The following is a 6,380-nucleotide window of genomic DNA, read 5'->3' as shown; positions in this document are numbered from 1 at the left end:
TACCTAGAAAACAGAAGGAAGAGAATGTTGAAGGTTGGTTGCTTGGTCATTTGTTCTGCTTTCACTTGATTATTTCTTCCCCAGAGGGGAAAAGTGGGCCACGCTCGGAGGGTAGTGCTATTACCGAGGGCAACCCGTGGGCCGGGACGAGGCAAGCTTTTCCACGGCCCAGGTCTCACCAAAAAATCAGTTTAATATATGAGCTGCGTCGATGAGCAGGCGTATCAGATAGTTAAGCTGATAAGAACAGAGTTTTTTTTTTGTCAAAAAGAGCGTTTTTATTCACAAATTAAAAAAGGGACAGTCAGCATATTACATATTCAGGAATACCAAAAAAAGTCTACAGCAGTTACAACAGCCGGAAGTAGAGCAAGCTCGACCGTAAGGGGCCAGGGGCCCCTAAAACGATAAAGTCCATGAACCTGCGCAAGTTCCTTAAAGAGGAGCCCCGGATACAGGCACCGCAAACAGCGCGCGGACAAAGCAAAACGAGAAATAAATGTACGCCTAAATAGTAACGCTAGGAAGACCGTTTCTCTACGGTGCAAAAGCATGGGAGAGACCACAAAGAAGAAACGCGACTGTCTGAAAGGCGAAAGTGATCGAGCTTAATTCGACTACGGAGATCGCCAGAAACAAAACGGATAATAGCCCGATGATCTTCTTTACCGTTATAAAAGGTGGCCTTATTGCGAAAAAGCCAAACACCGTAGAGAATGGTCTTGATAATGTGGCGCGCAATGCGAGCCCTCTTTGTAACGAGAGGGGGCCAAATAAAAAAGACCACGAAGGGACATTTAAGGTAAGGCGGAAGCCTAGCACAGATCTAAAATGGGGAAAAACGGGACCAAACCCGCTTAACCCGAGGGCAATGCAAAAAACAATGATCTATAGTCTCTCGTCTAGGGCAAGAAGCACAGAAAGCCGAGTTAATATATCCCCAATTAGCAAGGGAATCGCGAACCTTAACACCGCGGAGAGCGATAGCAACAAGAGATCATTTTTAGGATTTCGGTAAGAGAATCTCGAACGAGAGACCAATGATCATTGAGTGAAAAAGAAGAGCCACAAACCTGGGTCCAAACTCTATGCAAGATAGGGGAGGAGGAATTCGAGGAAAGTAGTTTCAAAATATAAACGCTTAGAAGTTAAGTCGCAATTACCAACGGATAAAAGAGTTTCGAGACAGCGGGCGTAAAAAGGAGACGGGAAAGCAGGCAGAAGGGGCAAAATTATCGCGCAAACAGTTCCACTGGGGGCGAAAGAGAAGACAAACGTCTACCAACAAAATATTTTACAAAGATAAAAACTAGAATCGTGAGGCGAGTCCAAAGTACAAGCCCTCCCCGCTAACTGCACGGCAAGGCATTAACACTAACGTTAATAATCCCTACCCCCTTGCGCAGCGCTTAAATATAAAGTATTACGAGCAACCGTCTCAATTTTACAACCCCAAAGAAAAGGCCAGATGAAACTATTGATACGGGAAAGGACCCAGGCAGGGGGAAGCAAAACCCTAGCTAGATACATCACTTACTAAACCCTAAGGTGTTAATAAGGCGAGCCTTGCCTAGGAAGGACAAAGAACGAGATCTCCAAAGATTGAGGGACTTCTTAGTTTGTTAGTTTAGGTTGCCAATTATCATTCTCAAAGGGATAGTACCAAAAAAGACCCCAAGAATTTTCATTTTCTTGACCCAAGTAAGTCCAAGGGGTTCGTCAGTCCGAGAACGCCAAGCACCGAGCCACATGGCCTCCGTTTTCGACTTATTAGCTTAGCTCCAGAACCACGTTCGTAAACACTAACACAATCAAAAAGCTTATTTAGAGAGAAAAGGTCTTTCAAAACAGCAGTAGTGTCATCAGCATAAAGGCGAACCTTGGCCTGCAAACCCCTTGCACCAGGAAGTAAAAACCCCTCAATCTCAGGAGATCTACGGATCAGGTTAGCAAGAACTTCTACACATAAAACATAAAGTAGAGGAGAGAGAGGATCCCCCTGACGGACGCCCCGTTCAAGGGGGATACTCTCAGTAAGCCAATCGTTAAGGATGATACGCATGCAAGCACCATTATAAAAGGTACTAATCCAGCGACAAAAATCAGAACCAAAACCGTAAACATTAAGCAGCTCTAGAAGGAAGACGCGATCGACTCGGTCGAAGGCTTTTTCTTGATCTAAACTAATCAAAATAGCAGACTCATTTGTTTGCTCAATGTGGCCTCAAAACATCGCGCAACAAACTCACATTAGAGAAGATTGAACGACCCGGAACAGAGCAAGATTGATCAGGGGAAACTATGTGATGCATAACCGAAGAAAGACGAGTTGTGATAGCTTTAGAGATAATCTTATAATCCACATTGAGCAAAGAAATGGGCCTCCAGTTTTTCAAATTCTTAATATCCCCACGCTTCTTATAAATAAGGCGAGTAACGCTTCCTTTCATAGAATCCGAAAGTTCAGAGTCATGGAAACATTGGTTTGCGACTGATAGCAAAAGGGGCCCAGAATGTCCCAAAAACGCAAGTAAAATTCGACAGACAAACCATCAGAACCAGGTGACCTTCCTAGGCTAAGGCTCCTTAATGAAATAGTCAATTCATCTAAAGTTAAAAGTCCCTCGCATGAGTCGCGCAGAGGAGGAGAAAGCGAAGAAGGAATAGAATCAAAACAGGATTGTTTACACACAGGATCAATAACCTCTTGCGAGAAAAGATTTGAATAAAAGCGCACGTGCGCACGTTCAATCTCCTCCCGAGTGAAAACTTCAATGTCATTATCATTCAAAATGGAAGAAAACGTTATTACGGTCTAAGCGCTCACGTTCTAACTTGAAGAAGAAGCGTGAAGGCTTCTCGCCCTCCTCAAGCCACTGGACGCGAGAACGGATTTTAGAGCCTTCCAAAACACGCAAGGTAAGAGCATTCAGTTCAGATTCAAGCCGAGAAATTTCAGGGGCGACCGAAAGGTCGCCACAGACAAGACGGCGCTTGAGACCAATTATTGCATTAGTTATAAGGACGCGCTCATGCGAGAGACTTCTACGTTTATTCTTAGCGAAGGAAATAATTTCCGAGCGAATAGAGTCCTTAAAAAAGTCCCACCAACATTTGACTGACGGAAAATAGTCAACGCAATCGGAGAGCTCGCGAATCTTAGCATCAAAGGAAAGACAAAAATCGCTATCATTCAAAAGGGAGGAATTAAATTTCCATAAGCCCGGACCACGCATATAATTAGACTCCAATTTTAAAGAAAGATTAACAAAATCATGATCAGAAAAGGCGCAAGGAGAAATGTCACAGGACTGAACTAAGGGGAATAAATTTCGGGAAACAAAAAATTTGTCAAGGCGCGAGCCGATGGAAAAATTAGAATTAAACCAAGAGCACGCTCGGACACGGGGATGCAATTTGCGCCAAGCATCTTCAAGGTAAAGTGAACGACGAAAGTCAGAGAGGTATTTTGCAATGGAAACATTGCCACCAAATTTATCTAAATCAGATTCATAGCAATTGAAATCACCGGCAATAATAGTAAAATCAGCAGGAAGGCAGAAAGCATGCAGATTCTCGAAAAACACTTTTCGGTCAGTCAAAAGGGTGGGCGCATAAATATTAATAATATTAAACTTACGATTATTATACTCAACGAGTAAACTAAGGACACGTCCATCATGATCTCTACGCCAAGATAAAACTTGACCATCAAAACGATCGGAAATCAAAATAATAACACCAGCCTGTTTACCAACAGCAGGGGACCAAAAAGATGGCCCACTCCAGTCAGCAACCAGGGAATTAAAGGCAACAGGATCAGATATTAAAGTTTCCTGAATGCAGATAATACCGAAACCGAAACGAACATAATCAAGCAAAGCTTTCCGAGTAGCCCGATTAGAACCACGTGAATTAATTGAAATTAAATTAAATATAGAGGTCATGATGGACGGCTTTTTTTCGTAGGCACACGCGAAGGATTCGTTGACTTACGAACAGGCACAATGGTTGGAGTGACATTAGCAGGTGTCCGGCTGGATCCTCTCTTGACAGCTCGTCCCAACGTACGAGTTGGGAAAAGGTCAGGCGCAGGAGTATAATCATCTGAGTCAGAATCATCAGAAACGACGAGAGGATGGTCACCAGGGTCAGAAAGCAGCGGGCGAGAGGTCTGTAAAGGCGAATCAGCATCAAGGTCAGGATCAGTATCGTCAGAAGCAACGTCAACGTCAAGATCAGGAACAGCATCAGGAACAGGGTCAGCGACAGGGGCAGGAACATTATCAGGATCGGAGTTGTCATCAGGGTAATCAGGAAGGGAGTCAGGCGGAGGATCGGCAACATCCATAGCATAGGCTACTTCGGCATCGGAGGCAGCTTCTACCAAGGCTGGATTAGAGGGCGCATAGGAAGCCAAAATACTCTGGGACTGAGAAAGGTCAGAAGAAAGAGGAGGGGAAGATTGTATCTGCGAAGGGGCCGAGTGCTCAGAAGAAGGCTGCAAAGAGGAAGACTGCGACGAGGATTGGGAAGAGCAGGATGAAGATAGTTGGCTAGTAGGCTGCGAAGGTCGATTAGAGGGCTGAACAGCAGGTTGAAGGTCAGGAGACGGCTGGGGAGGAGGGTCATCCGGCTTGTCAGCATCTCGGTAAGATCGAGGACGGCGATGCCACGAATGCTGACAATCGATAGCCTTATGGCCTTGGTCACGACACACACAGCAGAAATCCTCTTCAGGGCATTCCTTAAACATATGACCAACGTGCTCGCAATTGTAGCAGAAGGTATTAGGGCAATCCTTAGCCATATGATCGGGGAGGTTGCACTTTCGACAAGTAGGCGTCTGATTGTCATGACGAACACGGACTAGAACCCGGCCAAAACGAAGAAAGGAAGGGATAGATTTGGACAGGACCATACCAAAGACCCGAGTTCCATTGTCCAACGCAGGGTAGTTCTGGTGTTTACTACGTCGAGTAAACTTCACAGTACCATAGGGAGCAAGACGCATATGAAGCGCAGAATCAGGAAGCTCATAAGGAGCACCAAAAACAGCAACATAGACGATACGGGGATTACCAGAAGCTGTAGGGGCACCAGAGCGGAGGAAACGAGGCACCAACGATGAAGCCCGAAGAAAGGTGTTACGATAATCTTCTTTGGCAAAGGTGACACACACTTGCTGCGGGGAAACCCATTGGACGCAGCGAACAGCAGCAGAAGGGATCTGGCAGGTCTCTAGGTCGGCAAAAAGATCCTTTAAAGCAAAGTCGCCATCAGGTTTCGGAAAAAAGGCAGAACACGGTCTCTCTGGCAAGCGGTTGTAAACAGAAAAATTCTCTCTCTCAAAGGTAGACGGAACAAAACGGCTGCGAACAGGAGGATTATTGACGAGCGGAACAGGGTCACCAGACCCGGCAGTGACACCAGCATATGACATAACAGTATCCGATGAGGCAGCAGCAATATCAGAGGAAGGATTCACAACAACATTCTCAGAAACATGATCCATAGGGGCGTCGCCCCAATTAACACGTGTATCAGTATCAGCATCCATGGAATCGCAATAGCAAGGATACCACAAGGAACGAAAAACCTACTACCAAAATGGTAGGGCTTCGCCCTGGGAGAACCCACAAAACATCGGCCAAAAAGACTTAGCCAAAAGGCCGAGAAGCGATGCCCGTAAATGCTCACAGCGGACAAGGTGCTCCCAGTCTCATGGCCACGAGATATGGTGGTCCGATTACAATCCGTGCCAAGGAAGGAATGCCCAAAGCCAACCTGAAAGCGAGGCGCACACAACGATCGCCCTTGTACAGTGGGCAGCAGGACCAGCATTGCATGGCACTTGCGTTGACGGCAAGAGGACAAATGCACATTGTGCTTGCTCTGACCTCGTTTTTATTTTCCCTTATAACAAAGTTAATTTTCACGGCGAATTACTTGTCTACGACCATACCACAGGGAAAACACCGGTTCTCGTCCGATCACCGAAGTTAAGCCCTGTCGGGCGGGGTTAGTACTTGGATGGGAGACCGCCTGGGAATACCCCGTGTTGTAGGCTTCCCTTTTTCCTTCTGTACACTTGATTATCTCAAAAAATCTCAGTTTCCTTTAATGAAAGAACATTCCAAACCAGGTTTTTTGAACACAACATGCCAACGATATGTCAAAGATGAGACATACAACAAAAACAAAATAGTTCACACGAGAAAGTGGAACTTGTATTCCCAAGGGAGCGCGTGCGCGCGAGATCTTATCAATCCAACGTTTATGACATGAAACGTATCTTTTCGTGTGAGCAAAGAACAGGATACGACAAGTAAAAAATGCATGCACTGTTATGCATTAGATGGAAGTTAACCTAGCCCGGA

At 45.5% G+C, this 6,380-nt stretch overlaps 2 non-coding genes across 2 annotated transcripts; one reads left to right on the top strand and one right to left on the bottom strand.

The window, feature by feature from the left end:
- Positions 1 to 88: 88 nt before the first annotated feature.
- LOC137987226 (U2 spliceosomal RNA) lies at positions 89 to 277 on the bottom strand. Its single transcript, XR_011120382.1, has one exon. It is a non-coding gene; the product is annotated as a U2 spliceosomal RNA (small nuclear RNA).
- A 5,674-nt stretch (positions 278 to 5,951) lies between these two features.
- LOC137987209 (5S ribosomal RNA) lies at positions 5,952 to 6,070 on the top strand. Its single transcript, XR_011120369.1, has one exon. It is a non-coding gene; the product is annotated as a 5S ribosomal RNA (ribosomal RNA).
- The last annotated feature ends 310 nt before the right edge of the window (positions 6,071 to 6,380 follow it).

The sequence above is a fragment of the Montipora foliosa genome, unplaced genomic scaffold, assembly GCF_036669935.1.
Source record: "Montipora foliosa isolate CH-2021 unplaced genomic scaffold, ASM3666993v2 scaffold_31, whole genome shotgun sequence".
NCBI classification, from domain to species: domain Eukaryota; kingdom Metazoa; phylum Cnidaria; class Anthozoa; order Scleractinia; family Acroporidae; genus Montipora; species Montipora foliosa.
The sequence above is the reverse complement of the archived record's forward strand: the minus strand, read 5'-3'. Positions and strand labels throughout refer to the sequence as shown.